This window comes from Chlamydotis macqueenii, chromosome 13, assembly GCF_036417535.1.
Source record: "Chlamydotis macqueenii isolate bChlMac1 chromosome 13, bChlMac1.mat, whole genome shotgun sequence".
Lineage (NCBI taxonomy): Eukaryota > Metazoa > Chordata > Aves > Otidiformes > Otididae > Chlamydotis > Chlamydotis macqueenii.
In genome coordinates, this window is record NC_141568.1 from 899,750 (window position 1) to 918,916 (window position 19,167).

Here is a 19,167-nt window from a genome sequence, read left to right on the forward strand (position 1 = left end):
GTATTGGGCGAGGGAGAGGCTTCACACTGAGAATTATTGCCCTTACAGCTCAAGGGAGCAACCCATCGCAATCGCGGCAGTCAGCCTTTCGTTAGTGGAGAGACAGAGATGGAAAAAGCTTTCTTAAAATAAACTCTTCTAAATAAAGCTTTCAAATTCACCAAATGCTATCGAATTTACCAACCTTTTAAAGCTCTTTCACAAGATCCTCACACATCCCTCGCTATTAGGGGAAGGGACTCGACTTTGCCACACTCCAGTCTGAGGTGGCTGCCAGGCCGGTGACCATGAGCAGGCACCACGAGAAAACACGTGCCCAGAGAGACTGACACCGTGCAACGCTCAGCTCACCACCTCAACACAGGAACGCTCCACCACAGCTGCTGGTGAATACCAGTACGTGGAGATGACCCCCGTTGGTCCGGTGGCCTCAGCTCCATCCCTCCCTTGGTGAAGTACCAGCAGCACAAGGGGATGTCTCACTCCTCAGGGTAGAGGTCACCCATCCATCACCCCCAAAGAGCTGGCTGGTTTTGTGGGACAGAGGGGTGCAGGCAGCCCCAGGCATCGGCACAGCTCTAGGGTGGGATTTGTTTCCCCCGCTGGGACACCCAGCTCGTCGGTAAGTCTGATCTAATCGGCACACACTCCCTTCGCTGTCGCTGGAGAACGCAACATGGCAGAGGGCAGCCAAGGCAGGACAGACAAACGGCTCTCCAGAGAGGCACGGGCAGCTCCCCGACCTGGCCTAAAACCTGTCTCTGAAAGGGTTTATCCATCCCCACTAGCTCTACAGAGCTGCGGTGGCTTGTTCAGACATCTGTGCCGACCTCTGAGGGCACTCAGATGCCACCCAGTGCAATGCCTGCCTCCTGCCGCAGCCCACCTTGGTGAGAGGGACCCCCAACCTCCCAGTCACTCAACTGCCAAAGATCTGAGATAATAAAACTGAAACTTTGGAGTAAGTCTGGAAAACAAAAGTTGTCTGGAATCTGTTTCATCTATGGATGCAGAAAGCGAGCAAAAAGCATCCTCCAGCCTCATGGCTGCTGGAAGCCACATGGCCAAGGCAGCTGATGAACAACCTTCCTAGGCCACCCCAGGTCCACACGCGCTCCACAGAAACCACAGGCTTTCATGGCGGCCTTCTGAGGACCACGTGGAGTTTTTTTTTTTATAACAAAAAGTTACCTATAAAATGTTGAAGTTGCAAAAACCTAGAAAATACTATCATTAAATTTACCTATTCAACCTTAATTTGTCCCTCTGGTGCATGTGCATTGCTGCACAGGCTTGAATTGTACGCTCATCCGCCATCGTTCTCCGGGAGCCCGACCTCGTTCAGTGAGCACAGCAGAGCACGCTACGGGCTGGTACCAAACAACAAAATTATCTGTTGGCTATGGACACACGGCCTCGTTTAAAGCCAAATCCAGATACATCAGTTACGCACGTGACCTTACCCACCGTGACTGTGTTCCCTGTGCGTAAAGGGGTGAACAGTGATTTATTCTGGCTTTAAGCCACATGAGCAACACGGTATTTCACAAGGAAAGTTTGAGGGTGGTTTCCCAACTGTTTACTACCAACGCACTGCAACGGACGCAGGGTGAGCTGAGGAAGAATGGAAGAACTCTGTGGGCAGCGCGATTTGGCTGCTGTACGGTACACAACGCGCGGAGCTGGGAACGGGGAAGGTAGAGGGGAACGTGGGATGTCACCGCAGTGTGAGCCCCGCTGTCCCTCGGGCTCCGAGCAGCCACGACTCCTCCAGAACAAGCCATGGGCCGACACGATTTCAGGCCAGATCAGACAAGTTTGGGCTGCAATGCAAACTCCAGCACTTCCAAATTTTTCTGTTTGTTGCTTGATTTTGCAGCCTTAATGACCTGTGCGCACATGAAGCTTTAAACACCCAAACGTGTGGAGTTAGCCGTCTCAATGACTGCGCTGCGCTAAGGGCAGTGACATTTACCGGCTTCACTGGCCCAGTGACCCAGACGACACCGTGAGAGCCCCCGCCGGGGTTCGAGGGGCCCACGGCTGGAGCAAGAGTCAGTGCAGGGTATCTGCACCCCTCCGCTGGACCAGACCTGCGGCAGAGCTCGGCGCAGCAGCGAAGGGGGCAGGGCCCTTGGAAATGGATAGCCTGTTCCAGGCGTTATTTATCATTCCCCGCACAGACACTGACATGTGCCTTTTGAAAGGGGATACTGTACCTTTAACCTTGACTCAGAGCGCGCTGGTAATTCGGGATGCGAGCCCGGGTTCAAGCGGGGTGACCTTTCAGGGGGAGGGGCGGGACTGCATTTATTTATGAGGCGGCTGGAAATTTTTGACATCACATGCAGTCCCATTACTCACATATTACATGACACAAGACTGGCCCTCTTAATGCAACAACATCACAGGAAAAAAAGTGATTTTCTGCTCTGACAGCAGGCTTGTCCTCTGCAGTTCCCCAAAATGTAATCTGCTCAGGTTGAAGGCGGCAGGAAAGCAGTTTGAAAAGTGCATGGCTCTCACCAAACATGAGAAACCAGGTCCTGGACCTGGAGCGAGAGCAAGGATGCTTCGGGGCTGGAAAGAAACGGTCTTCCAAGTGCGAAGGCACAGCTGTGTCCCAGGGAGGGGAATCCCTGCCCGACCCCGACCCCATGTGCTGGGGTACCCAGTGCCCGCCCCGGCCTGGTCAGCAGAGGCTGCGGGGATGGATCCCACCTTCCCGCTCCCAAAATTCAGGGTGTGACCTTCTTCCCCCGGTTAAGGGGTGCAGCCCCCTCAGCTGCAGTACAAGCAGGTTTGGGTCCCTCCTGCACAGCCACACTGTGAACGTGCCTAGGGTTAGCGTGAAAAATGCTGGGTTTTCCCTATGTAAAAAAAATACAATACAAATAAGTGATTTATTAGGTTTACACTGATATTTCTATCTGGAAATAACTGTTTCCTATGTACAAATTAAACACTTCTATTCCAGGGCTGTGCCGTACATACACCAAAGACACGCGCTGGCTCATGCTGCCCCGACGGCGGAACGTGCGCTGGCTCAGGAACCACGTCCCGCACCCCGCGGAAAGCTGGCTCAGAGCTGCACTCCCGCATTTCCACAGAGTTCATACCAACTAATGCACTTAGAGGGAATGAAGTATATTTCACAATAACGCACCACAAAGCACATGCATTAAATTACTCATCAGCTGATTCCACAGAGGGAAGAAAGCAGTTTGTATGTTTAACTTTCCTAAATATCCTCGCTTGAAGGCAGGCGGAGAGGAATTTTGAGGTGGATGATTTATATCTGGAAAAGCATTTCCAAGATTGCTACAATTTCTTTACAGAAATATCACATGACACTGATGAAGCTGATACCAAAATAACAGTACAAGTAAACAAAAGGGGTTAATTGTACCAATATTTTTATCAATTTAAATACAGGCTTTGCTTGCGGAGTGCCATGAGACCCTTGCTGAGAAGTGATGCTCCCTCGGCACTATTTACATGTCAGTCTCTTTACCACTACATTAGAAAGTTAAACATCTGCACTTCTCACCCTTTTTGGCAAAGCTACTCCTGCCAGCACGTGCTCCTTCAGCACGTGCCCCACCACGCTTCCCAGCCGCCGGCGACAGCGGGAGAGCGGGCAGCCACCGCCCCAATTCGCAGGAAGGGAAGGGGAAGGGGAAGGGGGCTTGGAGCAGCCAGGTTGGGAGCCAGAGCTCAGAGACAAACATCTCCAGGAAAACCCTCCTCCAGGAGGGAGATGCTCCTAAGGCAGCACTGTGCTTTTACAGACGTACATGGGTTTTGAAGACAAGTCCCAGGACTGGCAGAACACAGAGGGGGAATTATTTTCTTCTTATTAAAAGAATGAAAAGACTCAACATTGATTTTTTTCCTTCATCACCACACAAAAAACCTCCCAACCACTGAGGATGACGCTATGGATTATCACAACACCGTAAATCAAAGTGAATGTATTTATTAGGGTGACTCTTTGTTGTATGTGTGCTGTTTGTTGGCCCATACTGTTATTATTTTAATTTGTGGTTTGCTTTTCCAACTCTTTCCTCCCCCTCACAAGACTGGAGCCTGTCCACAAGTTTTACTCATGCCAGTTAAAATCAGCATAATGAAATGTCACGGCCAGATCCCATCGCTCCGCAAGGACGTCAGGGCAGTGCCGTCGCTGGGACGCATCTGCAGAGTCCTGTGAAACTTCGCTCTGACAAGGGGCGCTGATGGGGGGGCTTCCGTAACGGCGGCGGGCGGGACGGGGCAACAGGGACCCTGACAAAGCTGGTTAACAAAATCAGCAGCACAGGGAAAGGAAGTCTCTTAGCTGCTTAACAGGTCTAGCTATAATTAAGCACAATTTTAAGCAATTTGCAAATCCCACCTCATCCCTCACTCTGTATAGCTGCGACCTCGTTAACACAGCGTATTTCTGCAGGGTCCGTGTCACGCCAGGCTGCTGCGATGTGGGGAGAGGGGATCCAGAGCTGCATGGAGGAGTGCAGCTCAACTCTCCTTCTGCCCCAGCTTAATTTAAACCAGACTTGACGACCTCATCTGTGGCAGCTAATGACAGCACCCACTCCGGGGAATTCCCGGGCCCAGAGATCCCATTCTAGGCATGCAAATTCATGACTTGGGTGCTCAGAAAGCATGACATTTCTCCCCCAAATACCCACTCGGGTTTCTCTTTATTTGCTCTCTGGTTTCTGAACTTTCGGAGCTATTTGTTCTAATCCTCTCTTTGAAGCCATGAAGTTTGGGGTTTGTTTTTTTCCATTTTTTAAAGGCTCACTGTAGAATCACAGCAGAGGCTGAGGCAGCTTCCAGCGGCTGGAAGGGACGGAGGACCCTGGCCCTCCCCATTTAAGTGCTCTAAGGACTCTGCAGCTACAACACACCAGGCAGATCTGCAACACAAGTCTCCTGTTTAACCCAGCTGTGCAGCACATTGTATTAAACACAAATACCAAGTATTTGGTAGAATCCCTGTGTTTAAGAGGTGATTTGACGGAGGCTGTGACTACAGCTACGGGAACAGCCTTACAGAAACCAGTATGTCATTGCCTCAGTTCTGGCTACTGCGTGGAAAAGGATTTTGCAGGGAGAACCCACAGAAAAACAATAAAAGTGTACAAAAGTGAGTGAAGAAAACTTATGTAAGTGAGCTTTTAAAGATTACAATACATATCTGGACAAAAAAAAAAAGCAGGAGAGGCAGGGAAATCAAGAGATCCTATTCATCATAGAGTGGTTAGAGTTGGAAGGGACCTTCAAAGGTCATCCAGTCCAACCCCCCTGCCAGGAACAGGGACATCTCCAACCACATCAGGTTGCTCAGAGCCCCATCCAACCTGGCCTGGAATGTTTCCAGGGATGGGGCATCCACCACCTCTCTGGGCAACCGGGGACAGTGTTCTACATCATCTTTTAACAGCAAGTATAGAGGACACCCAAAGAAACCACTATGCAACTGTCTTCAAAAGGTAAAAGGAAATAACAGCACCAAGCATAAAAGTAATTTTTGGAAAACATACAAGATGGTGTCATTTTCATTTCAGTGACAACATACTCTTTAAACAGGCTTTTTGTTATTACTAAAACTCATCAGCTGAATTAGGCGCTAAGGGATTATAGCGGACAGAAGCCATCCCACCAGCAAGTGCGGTCCCGCAGAGGAACTGTGGACGGGCCCACCAAGGTGAGAGGGGTGACTCCAACCAGGCAGTGTGGAGCGGGACAGGACGGATGTCAAAGCCGGCAGCGCTACACCCAGGTGACTCTGCAGAGCAGTTGTTGTCTGGGACATGTCCTCAGCAGAGGTTACACCTAGCTCCCTCACATCACTTCTCCACCAAGCCCCTCACAGCTATAGCAACACCTGTTTCCAGCCACTTGAGACCACATTTCCGTAACTCCATCTCCCACCAGGTGTCCTTGTCCACATGGTCCTTCCCCAAGGAGTAACGACCCATTCCCATTCCATTGTGCCAGCATTCCCACCATGTTTCCATAATACCATGCAGGTACCAGTTACACTCTAGTGAGAATTCACAATTCTCCTGGTCCATTACCCACCTCCTAACACTCACACAGAGGCAATTAAAGGATCTTTTTTTCCCTGCCTGGTGCCTCTATCAATCCTGGTCGCAGCATCTTGGTGTTGTGCTAAATAAATACCGATCCATCTTCCCTCTTCATCAAACATATATGAAGCAGGTCAGCATTATTAGGAGAGGCCAGCTGAGGCACATGGAAAGGCTAAGCAGGTTCCACAGGAGTACGCAGGGAAACACACACAGTTGTGAGACCTGAGCTCAGGAGATCCTGGCTCTGGCCAGGCTTCAGACAAACTTTTCTAATTTAGAAACTGGAGATTGTACCAATCTGACTTGAGCATGCCAGTTCACATTGCCCCGTCCCCGCACTCCACAGCCAGACTGAATACAGGACTGGGTGAAGAGGGATCTGTGTGTGAACACAAAAAGTGCGTCTTCAAGGAAAGGAGAACTTCCTAAAAAGAAAAGATTCAACACAGAACTGAAAGAACAACACAGAAAAGAAAAATGTGCAGCTTCATTCCTAGTATTGCTGACTTTATGTTGTCACTGGTTTTGTCTTTGGTTGTTTCGTTGAGTTTTTTCTCTAAAAAGGAGGCAAGATCAAAGGTTTGAACTCACGGAGCTCCTCCGCCGGCCAGCAGCAGCAGACACTCGCTCCCGCAGCCGCTAATCCACTCGGATGCTCAAGAGCAGAGCCTTGAGTTTTCATGGATTTATGCCCTACGTTGCACGCAGTTCCGTCTGTTTCACGGTGATTGTTCTCACCGAGTCTACTTCATCATTTAAATTATTAACAGCGGAATTACACTGACTGAGACCTCCTAGAATAGGCAGCTTTCAAACACAACGGCTTGTGTTGTACTGCATTGATACGCCGACTGGCACAGATAAATCGGGAGAAATTCAGATTTAAGTTGCTGTGCTGGTTGGGGTTTTTTGTACAACAACAGAAGAAAGAGCTGGAACAGCTCCTTTGGAGGGTCACCTGCAGGTTGTCACTCGTATGTTCAAGGACCCCCACACCATCAGGGGCCTGCAGCTCCCCGTTGACACCCCGCACGTCAGAGCACGCAGCGCCTTCAACATCTCCTGGGCCCGGCCCAGGGCCCACACCGTGCTCATGGTGGCACAGGTGTCCCAGAGACCTCGGGCAGAGCATCTCACACACAGAAACCTAGCAAGCAAATCTCCCACAAACTTCAGCAGGACAGAGCCCCCGCAGCTGAGACACAGGTTCTTGCGCCAAACACGCCGGTGTCCACGGTGCTCAGAGCCAGGGCAGCCACCCGCAAAGGTGTAAATGGCACACCAGCGCAAATCAAACTCCTGCAGAGAAAACCAGTGACCTGGCGGGTGGAGGAGGAAAAGCAGGACAGGAGCATCAAAAAACTTCTCAGTTCCAGTTCACTGATTTCTCCTCCGTCATCTTCTCATTAGGAAGACGAACTAGTTCCCCACCAGCCTGTTAGACCCCTAGTGCTGCCATTAACTATTCAGAAAAGAAAAATCAGGTTCTGTAATTGCGTGAAGTCTCAGTAAATCACAAAATCCCAAGCAAATTCACCTCTCTCCTTTCCCCTCTCTATTTTTAAGTACAGCACAGGAGAAGTGGTGATTGTAAAGAGCCACTCACGTCCACACAAGCAGCCCGCCCCCACCTGCCACCATCCCTCGGCCTGGCCACCAGACACCGCGGTCAGAGGCGACTCCACACCGATCTCGGGCGTAACGATATTCATTAATAACAGGCAGTGCCCACGGTCAGACCCTGCATATGGTTTGAATGCAGGGAATTGGCTTTTCCCATGCACTGCATTACATATTCATACTGAAATAAAAGCTTTTTTTTCCCTCCCCACTTCTTCTAGGGTAATTGACAGATGGATCTGATTCAGAAAAGAGTAATCGATGCATTCAAATAGTTTCTACCCATGCTGCTCTGCCTAGGCTTCAAATATTTTATTACACAAGGTTCTATGTACATTTTTTTAAAATTAGTTAAAGTTCATGCAGCTTTTCATGTGAGATTTTCTTTTAAAACAACTCCAGCCTTCTGAAGCAATGGTTTCTCTGCAATCAAGTAAAAAATCCAAAATAGCTTTCACTGTGCTATTAATGAAAGTCTTCTGTGCAAAGACAAGCTCCTTTCAAGTAAAAATAAAGTGTATTTTCATTACATCCCATATCCAAAGCATGGCACTCAGCTGGTTGCCCAGGCAGGAGCTGCCCCGTTAAGGGCTGGTTCAGGGCCGGTTTGCACAGCACCAGGTGCCAGCGATATCCGCACACACACATTTCACTCCATAACATCAGGAAAAAAAATAAGCTTCCTACCTACATGGTGGGGAGAAGGAGACAAAATAGGGGTCTTAGTGGGACTTTGCATCAGTTGCCAAGAGATTATTTTTCTCATACAGGGCTCAAGCAATCTCCAGTCACAGCGGTCACCAGCTCCACCACACAGACCTACCAAAGCCTCCCAGCACTTCCAGCACCACAGAGCACAGGTCCCAGGGACAGCCTGAGAACAGACAACTTCAGCACAGCCTTTACCGCTGAAACAACTTACACCGCACAAGGTCACTTCATGAGAAGCACACAGGATCAAAGCAATCCTTTGAGTCCTACAACCGCGGAGAAGCTCACGGCAGTAACAGCAGATGAAACCCAAACATACCTTGTTCTGACCAGAGCAGCTCCCTCTCCCTGCAGTTCCAGCGCCGCTCACACTAAGCAGGCTGGGCTGCTCTACCCTCTCATTTATTGACTCCCTCCAGCCGTAAGACACCTGGCGAATTGCCTGACGGCCTGCTCCTGTGCGCTGTTCGGTAAGGCTGGGCCCATCAGCGGGCTCTGCTCCGACAGCTGATGCTCATATGGTCAGCCAGCAGAGTGAGGCCCAGGCTGCCATCCCCAGCCCAGAGCAGGCCTCTGCTGTAAAACACCTCCTGGAAGTCGCAGCAATAAGCCTAGAGGAATTTTCTGCATCCCAGAAGTGCAAAATCCAAAATGAGCTCCCTTATGCATTGGGCTCAAACACTAGAAGTGCACCAGAGAAAGTTAAAGCATGATTCTTCTTCACCTCCTGAAAAACAGCTCACTGTCCTTGTCTTTACCGCTTTTCTCACTCTTCATTGTTCATAATTAGACCTCCTACATCCATGGCCAGCCCTCAGAAGTTCTAGCACAGAGTGGGCTGCTCGCTGCGTCACTCAGCTGGGGCTGAACATCCTTCCCCCTCAAGTCTGTACCAGTCCTAGTGATGCTTCTGGTCGGAAACAGCTCCATTTCCTCCTCGGAGCAAACCAACCCACAGAAAACCTGCCGCAAAGGATGTTACAGAACCACAGAGCCGAGGTTGGAAGGCCTGCCTGAAGACCACCTAGTCCAACCCACCGGCTCAAGCAGGGTCACCTAGACTGAGGGGCCAGGACCGTGTCCAGCTGAGTGTCCCAGATCTTACCGCCTTCATGGAGTGAGCTCTCCCTCACAGGCACGCATGCTCCGGGGTTTGCTTAAATTCAGTATTAACTGTGGAGAGCTGAATTTGAACAGTTCATTTATGTCAATGTTATCTGCACAGGGGCTGTTTTGTACACACATTTTTTGTTCAAAGGAGCATCACCAACCAACTCTTCCTCAGACGTGGTTATCGTACGGAAAAGGCTCTGGAGGTGTTGGTAAGCGGTCACGCAAACGCTGACTGGGCATCCTAGCAGCGCTGTCATGAGGGCTACGGCGAGCAACATGGATTCACTGTAAAAAATATTCTGAAGTTTATCTCTACATTGTTCTTTTACATCATTTTTTTCGAACAATACCTACAATCAGAGGGGTGATAATCAGTGATAATTGGTCTACGCACTCTAATCTAGGTAGCGTTCTCTATACGCCCCATGACTTGAAGCTTGGAAGGAAAAGCCGTGCAGGAGATGCGGCGGGGCAGTCCCTGAAATGGACGCCGTGCGCACCTCCCTCCTGCCCGGCGCGGCTCTTCCCATGGCAGCGAGCGCGCTATCGCCACAGGGAGCGTTAGCCGTGCTCGGGAAAGCCTTGGCCCAGCTGCTCATTAGTACTGCATTAGTCTGTAAACTCCGGCGCAGAACGCCGAGCTCGAGTTGCTCTTTCTTGATGTACTTGAAAGGTCCTGTGAATTTATGGCAGGATAATGCGGAGCACAGCACCTATTTATGAGTTGATCATTTGTACAAACCCCCCTCAAAGCACCGAAGGTTGCCATTCGACCAAGAGCTGCACTTAGCTGCTCAGAGGGCAGGAAAGCCAAGTATATGAAAGTTAAAAGCATTAATAAAAGTGTGACTTATAAATTACTTCATCTTTGTCACCCTTTTTGAAATGGGGTGAGAGAGGCCAGGGTAAATTTATTTTTTAAGTGCTTTCCGAGACCTGCAAGGGTCAGCCCTGAAACGCTGTACTCTATAAATCATTCCATGCGTATCTGATAGAGGCGAGTGCATCATAACATTAACAAATATTGATTTGTTTATCATTTGCAACTGTTTATAGCTAAACAGCAGACTTTATAACATTTGTAGGGAGAAGAAACTTTAATCTGTGAGAACACAGAAGAGAAGCTGCCTGGGCTGCCGGAGAAAAGAGCAGCCAATGTTATCCTGTCACCCAGCTGCCTGCTCCCTGGACATGTTACAGCCACATTATGAAACCAGTTATTTCACAAAATGACTAAAATTTTCCAGCATTTCACGAAACAACTTGTATCGCTGCTAAGAACCACAGCGAAACCTTGCATTATGGGTGCTCGGCTGAATCACAGCCACGAGAAGGGGAAAGCAGAGCCTGCAGCAGGGAACTGGTGTGTGGATGTAGATCCACAGGACAAAACTTTGGTCGGAGATCCAAGGATGGGTGTTCTGCCCACCCCGGGCAGCCTCCCCGTCCCGGGACGGCTCAGCTCTGCTGCCTCACATGGAGCCCGGCACCAGGGACAGCCACCACCGCCCCTCCCAGCTCGCCGTCGGAGCCGTGCCCCACAAAGCTGCCCACCACAGCGGGCGCGTGTGAATGAACACCACGAACATTTTACATACAAGTCCCAGGAGATGCAACAAGGACACAGCCTTTACAGCACCTCCTGCCTGCTAACACTGGCCAGGGCCACCAAGGCGTCTGACCCCACGTTCTGGCCAAAATCAACGGCACAGGTACAAGACTCAGCCCTCGGAGCCTCCGTGCAGGCCGGCGGGCACAGAGCATTGTGCCCATCACCAGCCCATCACCAGAGCCCAGGAACTGGTCTTGTATCATCCCACCCTGCGAGGCCATAGACCTGACAAAATACGGCAACACCAACTCTGCTGTATTTCCCTCAGTTTAATATTATATGGCCGGTTGTAAATGCAGGGAAGACACCTGGAGCAACAAGAGCAGGTCTGAAAAAACGACAATAAAAATCTCATTAACCTAATGAGGGAGACAAACTATCTGGAAAATCTCTTCCTGATGCTTTAAATCATTAAATATTAGGGTAAAAACCAAACTTTTTCATTAAGCAAGTACAATAAAACTGGGTTGTTTTTTTCTCCCCACCTTCTTTTTTAAATAGCACAACTCTTTGCTTTTATTTATTTTGGGAACTTGACAGGCTCGATAACCAATTTCTATGCAGAACCACCCACCATTCACATCTCAGAAAGCTAATGAAGTATAATAAAATTGCCCCAGGAGACACGTCTATGGAGACACACACAAACTTTCCAGGAGAATATTAACTGTGATTTCTTCAGGTGGGAAAGTAGAATTATGTAAGATAAATTAAAACAAAATCAAATAAACACCACCCAACAGCAGTGAGGCTCAGTTTGCAACGGCTGGGCACCTTCTCTCCTGTGCAGCAGTCAGCACCAGATCCTGCTATGGGTTAAAAAAGACTTCTCAGCTTCCCATTTGGGAAAAAAAAGGTGAAGAACAACAATACCAGATTAAATACCGTACCAAACAGTAACCAACAGCCTGGAACACGCATGGAAACAGGGATAACCCTGCAGATAAAGGGCATGAATGCAGTATCTGTCATCCCAAGGGCTCCCCGAGTACTTTTAGGGGCTGCGTTCCCACCGACACTGAGATTTTCCTCCTGGCCGAGTATCACACCATGATACTTCCCACCGCAAAACACTGAGCAGGTCTCTCAAACAGCAAGGTTTGAGAGCAACGTCCTCCTCTCAGAATAACAAACTCTATTAAATTGAAGCTCTTGGAGACACCAGTGTGCACACGTCCTCATCCACCAACGCTTTAGGTCGCTCTGCATTAAGGATCAGGTTATTTCCCTGGGAGAAGGTTCTGCCGTATCTGCAGTGGTACCTTTCTGCAAGTGAACACTAGGAAATCTGCTAAATCCAGGTGTTTTAGGAATCTCTTCTTCAAGCGTAGCAGAACTGAGCCCTCAGCCCCCAACCAATTCTGACAGTTAAGCAGCTAAATGAAGAACTTCTGAAACCTAGAGCAAATTCTAGAAATGCAGAAATGGCACCAACCGCCCCGTCCAGCCGGCGTCCCTGGTGAGACCGTCCACGGGTTTCCACGGAGCAGAACTACAGCCTGGTTTACGTCTGGACAGCAAAGTTAGATTATTTTGTATCTGGGAGTGGTGAAGTCCTACATCTCTTTCATAATGCCCTGTCTGGTCCTGAGAAGACTTCAGTCTTCTTCGGGAAAACAGCAGCACGAGCCCAAAAACATCCACTGCATTTCAGGCAACGAGAGCTTGGCTGCGCTGCGTTGCGACTGGCCATGGGCATCCTCAGGACGGGCACAGGACGATTTACAGGCAGTGCACCCAAAACCTCAGGGTTCCCAGCTGGAAACTGGTAACGCTAGAATTGGCTTAACATGCTGGAATTACGGCACCGTCGCTCGGTGCGCATTTGTTCAGAAAGGCTGCTCCTCACTGAAACCCTTCGCTTCCCAGGAACCACCCGTACCTGCGATAAGCTCAGCCCTTTGTCTAAGGCAGCTCCTGTTCATTCCAAAGCTTCTCCTCCCCAACCCACACGAGACACGGTCACCATAAAAACGCATTTACCCAATGGCCGCACGCGGGGCGGGCAGCACGAAGCGACGGCTCTGCGTCAGAGCTGAGCCCAGGCAAAGCTGAGATTAGCTTTTCCCTTGGAGGCACAGGAATTATTAATGGCATGGCATGTGCTGGTGGTGGAGGGGCCAGGAGCGGGCGCCAGATGCGGGGCTGACAGAGCCGTACTTGGCCGGGCAGCGTTCAGCCCAACAGCCGCAGCACCGCTGCCGTGCACAGCACATCGCTCCAGCACAGGAGAGAAAACTCAGCAAGCCCCTCTCTTACCAATTACAGGTCGTCAATATTGACTATCTGAGGGATTTCCATGCTCAGGAAGCAAATTAGAAACTCAATACCTGAACTATTCCTAAATGCAGTTATCAACTTCAGAGTTTTATCTCATAAAACCAATTCAGCTTAGAGTTTAATTCTATTAAATTAGGGCTTAGAAATAAGATTTGCTCTGAGAATGAATGCATCATTAGTTTTAAAATGCAATATACTGAAACCCAAAATGTGCAGCATTACAGTTTGAAGAATAAATGAGCAGAGATGGCACCCAAATGTACTTCTCCCTAAATATATTTACCAGCCTTGGAAAAATCCGTCGGCTCATTAGGACAGTGAGTCTTTGGTGTGCAGGACGTCCCCCTTCTTTAGGGAACGATAATCCTCTGGTGTCTCTCCTTGGCACAAGTTTTTCCTTTGTTCTTAAAACCTTCTTATTTCAGCAGCTGACAGAGAAAAAAGAACCAGCATCCTCTTTCTTAATAAAAATGCCACAATGAGATCCTGTCGGGCTTGTGCCAGGCATGTCAAAGGAGCAGGCACTAATACAGGAAACTCAAGAACTCCCCGTTTTGTGCAAGTTACAGTATATGGAAGAGTCACGTAGGGCTGTTTTTTCAAATCAGGCTTCCAATACATGAAAAGCACCCTTCCATGGGGTGCATGTAATCTCTGAATAGGGCCCTTAGTTTCCTGTGGTATTGTATTAAAACTGGTGTTTGATACAATAATGCAGGGACAGAATATGCTCAGAAGAGGACAAGGTAGCCCAACGGCGTCTGTCCCCTTGCATTACGAACCGCTGCACGCTCTTTCATGCCGTACTGGCCCAGCCCCCGCAAGTCCAAGGCGTACCTGCAGGATGAGCATTACACGATGGAAAGTTAGGGAAAAATAGACAGAAAAAGGCAAACGCCACACCAAAGACACCGGAAGTCTTAAACAGGAACAAGATACTCCGGTGATGCATGTCTCACCGGCGCTTCTCCTTCCAGATGTGGTATTTCAGATGGTCCAATGAAAACAGTGGGCTCCTCTTCAGGCCTGGCCACACACTTTGCATTTAAAAAAGCTCCTTTTTCAAAAGAAAATAACGCTGTCTCCAAACAGGATTGCAGAGTAAGCTAGCAAACAGTGTGGTACTGCCACGGCATCACAAAATAATTCACAGTCCTTTGTCTCGCACACCGAAAGGCTAGCTTAAGGCTTTTAAAGATGTATTATAATCTGTGTTAATTTGCTATTTTTACTCAAGTAGACTGTAACAGTTTTGTTATTACTAGAAGTACAAAAATAAAACCAACTCAAATTATCTAATTATAATTTCTGGTAGCAGAAGACTCACATGGAAAAACACAATTGACTCCACAGAGCCTAAAATACTTAGCAGTAGGTATTTTAATACAATTCATTGGAAAAAGCGTGCAAAGCTGTGAAAGTGAAGAGAAAAGGACGGAATTCTCTATGTCCATCTCATTAGTTAAGCAGCAGCTCTGGGGGTGTTGCCCACGCCATCGCCCCTCCTTCAGTCAGGACCCAATTTTACAATATTGAGCGAATTTTCAAAAATTAGTTCAAAAATTAGTCAGGGAAGTAGCTTGTAGTCAGATGTTTGTGTTTTGCCATATGATTTTCCTCTTCCTCAATTTTTAAATTATATTTAGATCAAAACAGTCCCAGTATTTTACATGAACAAAAGTCTCAACCTTTCCCTTTTATATTCCGTCTTCAGAAGCAGCAGGCGCTGGCCCTGGGTGCCAGGCAATGTGCTACAAAATCTTCTACAGTTTTGCTCCAATTCATGTTTGCTTTCACTTGGTTTTCATGGAGCACAATGACTTTATCTGTTCCAGGCAGTGAGACAGAACCGCTCGGCTGAGATGCTACAGGGCTGCTGACATTTGGAACACTATTTTCAGCCCTATTTTACATACGCTTTCAAAATTTATCTTATGAAAAATAAAAATCAGTTAGGAGACAGGCTCGTCGGTGTTTCTGGCAATGCAGATGACCTACTTTCAGCCACAAAGAAAGGGAAAATTGCCCTGCTATCGACAGCAAAGGTAAAGGAGGGAGCCAACACCAGTACCTGTGCAAACGCCCGGGGAAGAAAAATCCAAGCCGGCACGAGCGGGCGGGTGAGCCCGACGCCTCCGCACCGCCGCGGCTCCGGCTGCGGCCACGGGCCAGCCCCGGCGGGTCCCCCTCTCCAGCAGACCCCCGGGAAAAGCCCTGACACAATCTTTTTTCCCCGACTACTTGTAATACGCAGAAAAACAGCTGGGAAACAACATGGATTTGTAAGCGTGGCCTCATGGTGAATATTAGCTTACACACCTTCTAACGAGGCGCTTCGCAAAAATCCAGAACGAGAGAAAAGGGAACAGAGGAGGGAACACACCTCAAGATTTTTCAAAAGAATAAACTGATTCTTTGAAAATAAAACTAATCAGAATGAATCAAGGCACTACCTAATAAGAGAGACTAAAGGGGCAGGGGGGAAGCTGTTAAGGTTATTAAAAATGACTATATTTGTGGATAAAGCAACAACTATAAACTTCTCATTGATACTTCACATTTTGTGTGGCTCTTTCTGCCTATAAACAAATTGTAAAAGATGGCAACAGCTAATTTAAAAAATAAAAAGCGAAGTGTTGCGGCAGAGTCTAAATTGAGTCTGACAGTCAAGGTCACATAACTTTTCACTTTTATTTAAAGACATTGCCTTGATTACTGAAAAATATTGCAAGATATATACACACAGACCTAGAGTCAGGAGAGCCAGCCTTTGAGGACTCTATCGGTGGCTTCTTGTCCGTTGCTTTAAAAGGAACAACAGCAATAATTTTTTAAATTGCCAAATGTTGTGTAATTATCAAATTACAGAAAATTGTCAGAAATCATTGATATAATTTTTTGAATTATGTTTTCAGTGTAAGGAATATGTCCTAACCAGTCCCATTATGCCTAAATACATTTAAATTATTTCTGGAAATTTAAAAAAATGTTTGCTGCTTTAGTTCACATAAATGCGAAAGCTTTCATTATACCTTTGATTTATTTTAATTCTATTTATATTGTTCTAGTGCTTTTACTGCAAACTTTGAGAAAAAATGTTAAATCCAAATTCATTATCTGTGACGAAAAGGAGTTGAGCCTGCACTTCGTGTTTCTAGCACCAAAGGATCAGATGAAGCGTACACGATCCCACGTCTAACGCAACCGTCCTCACGGGCCCATTGCAGTCTTTGTAGGTGGGTCTCACTCATAGCATTGTGTAAAAGAGAAAAATACAGATTCTGAAGAGAACGGGAGCCTGTTTGATGTTCAGCCTGTATTGTCTCCCAGGCAGACCTGAATGAAAGCCTGGAATTAAACAGCCCTGGAATATCGTTTTCCTGGTAATCATGGCAAGTGATATAAAATAAAACCACCTGGTTCACACTTCCAGGCTTCAGAGCCAGCTGCCACGTTTCCCCTCATTCATCCACTTTCAAAGTTTATAAAACTATGATATAATTTTGTCACAGAATTTTTATAAATTAAAGGCAGTAATCAGCCATTTTCTTTTCCTGTGTAAAAATTCCTCTTCAGGACCTTCCTCTTTTCCTCGCTTCTCCCTTGCTGCACCTTCAAATACCCACACCTGCCCTGCTCCTGGAGAAGTTACGTCTGGAGCCACCAACGCACACTTCAGTTACAACACAAATATAAGGTCACTGGTATTTTAATCACCATTTTCTTGATTCAAGGCTGTAATCGTCCCCATCCGCCGAGTCCCCACGCAGTGCTGGCAAATCACCGGGCCTTGTGTCCCACTCACACAAGGGGGAAAGCAGCTGGAATGCTACAGGTGCGGGAGGGTCAGCCATGGTCGGATGAGAACACCCTGGGATCCTCGGGACAGATGCTAGAGAAGTGCTAAATATCGCTGCCACCAAAATCATCTCCCATGCAATGTGTCTTTGGAACCCACATTTTATCCCTTCCCACGATTTCTGCAATTCCCTACACAATTTTCGTGAGATAAAATTCATGCCTTCTAGAAATTACGAACACGGTCTTACTTTTCAAAATTATGCCAATACATTAATTTGTAACAGAACTGGTATTATTGTCAATAATCATTGTTATCCTTATGACCAAAATGTAAACACAGTTCCGAAGGCACAGGAAGGAAATATCCTGCAAACGGTGCAGCTGCACGCCTTCCTCTCAAACTGCCATTGCATCGTTTTCCTTGTCATTTGAAGCGGTATCCTTTGAGGAGGTGCTTTTAGTATGTTTTGTAATCCTATTTAGGTAGTGCTTTTTGGCATTTGAAAAGATTATTTTAAAATGGGAACATGAAAAAACCACTCAGGTAAAATAACGTGTTGTGCCAGGCTCATTATACCACATACACTGCGCGGCCTTAGTGTTTTAGGTTTTGTACCGAGGTACATCCACTCATTCGTACTCGTCGGTGCTTCCATGTTAAGCTGGAACTAACCGCAACATGGGTCAGAAGACAAATCCATTGTAGATGGGGTACGTGGCTTCGGAGCATCCCCGGGTCGGGAGGCGAAGCATGGAGGCACAGACGGAGTGAAGGCAGGCGCTCTGGATGCTGCCCCAGCCGGCGCCGCAGGGCAGAGGGACCCGGGAGGCAGCAGGGCTCTGGGCTGGGGGCGCCGCTTGCCCGCGCCAGGCTTTCGGGCAGGGATGCACTCCCCGTGGCTGCAAGGGCCACGTCCCAGCCAGCGCTGCGATCCCCAGCACCCTCTGCAAGTTCCACACCGGCTGCACGCCAGCCGCAGGGCACCGGCACGCCAACGCCTCACATGCTCACCTGCTCCCCCTCAAAGGGAATGGCAACAGCCTTCCCTACTCCTGTAGGTCCCCATTACTCCCCGTTAGGTCATGGAATGCCTAAAATCCCAGGGGAATACTGCATAAAGTGAGGTGAAGCCACTTCACTATGGTGACTGATGTGTTTTAAATGGCCACTGTCGCACTTGAAATACAAGCCAACGTCTGTACGGTGCGAAACATGGCGCAGAAGGTCACATCCCCCGGGAACGCGAAAGCCAGCGCGGGAGCAGCCTGGAAATGCTGGAGGCTCCAAGGCGTCCCCGGGCCGGCGGGCACCGGGCGAGCGGCACCGGGGGCTCAGGGAGCCACCGCCAGCGAAGCACTGACCACAGCCAGCCCGCAGAGCTGCGCGCTGCCGCAATCGCGTGGAGGCAGGATGCATAAAGAGGAATGAAAGAGGAAAGGAGCAGAGTTATAAAAAAAAAAGGAGAAATCATAAATTAAAACAGAGAGACAAAAAGCTCTGCTGATTTTTTTTTTCCTGCGCGAAGCAATAGTGGGAAAAGCATTAAGTGTTACTCTGTTTCTTCATCTAATGACACAGAAAAAAGTCTTTTCTGCAAATAATTCAAGTAAACAATCTCCAGAAAGCATGAACAACAATACCAAATTTCTTGAAATTAGCCAAGCTCACAGAATCAGCAGGCTATTATTGCTGCTCGGAGGCTGCGTCTCCAAAACCACGGATGAGGCAATTTGTGGGAGGTGGGGGAAAAAAGGAGAAAAGGGCAGAAAAAACAGCCCCTTCATTCTCCACTATCATTTACCTGGAATTTCGTTCACTGTAAATTTCATTTGGAAGGGAAAAAACCCTGTGACAAACTCACCTTGGCTAAATATCGTTTACTGATTTATAACAAAGATCTGATCCACTTTAACTTTCTCGCTGTTTTA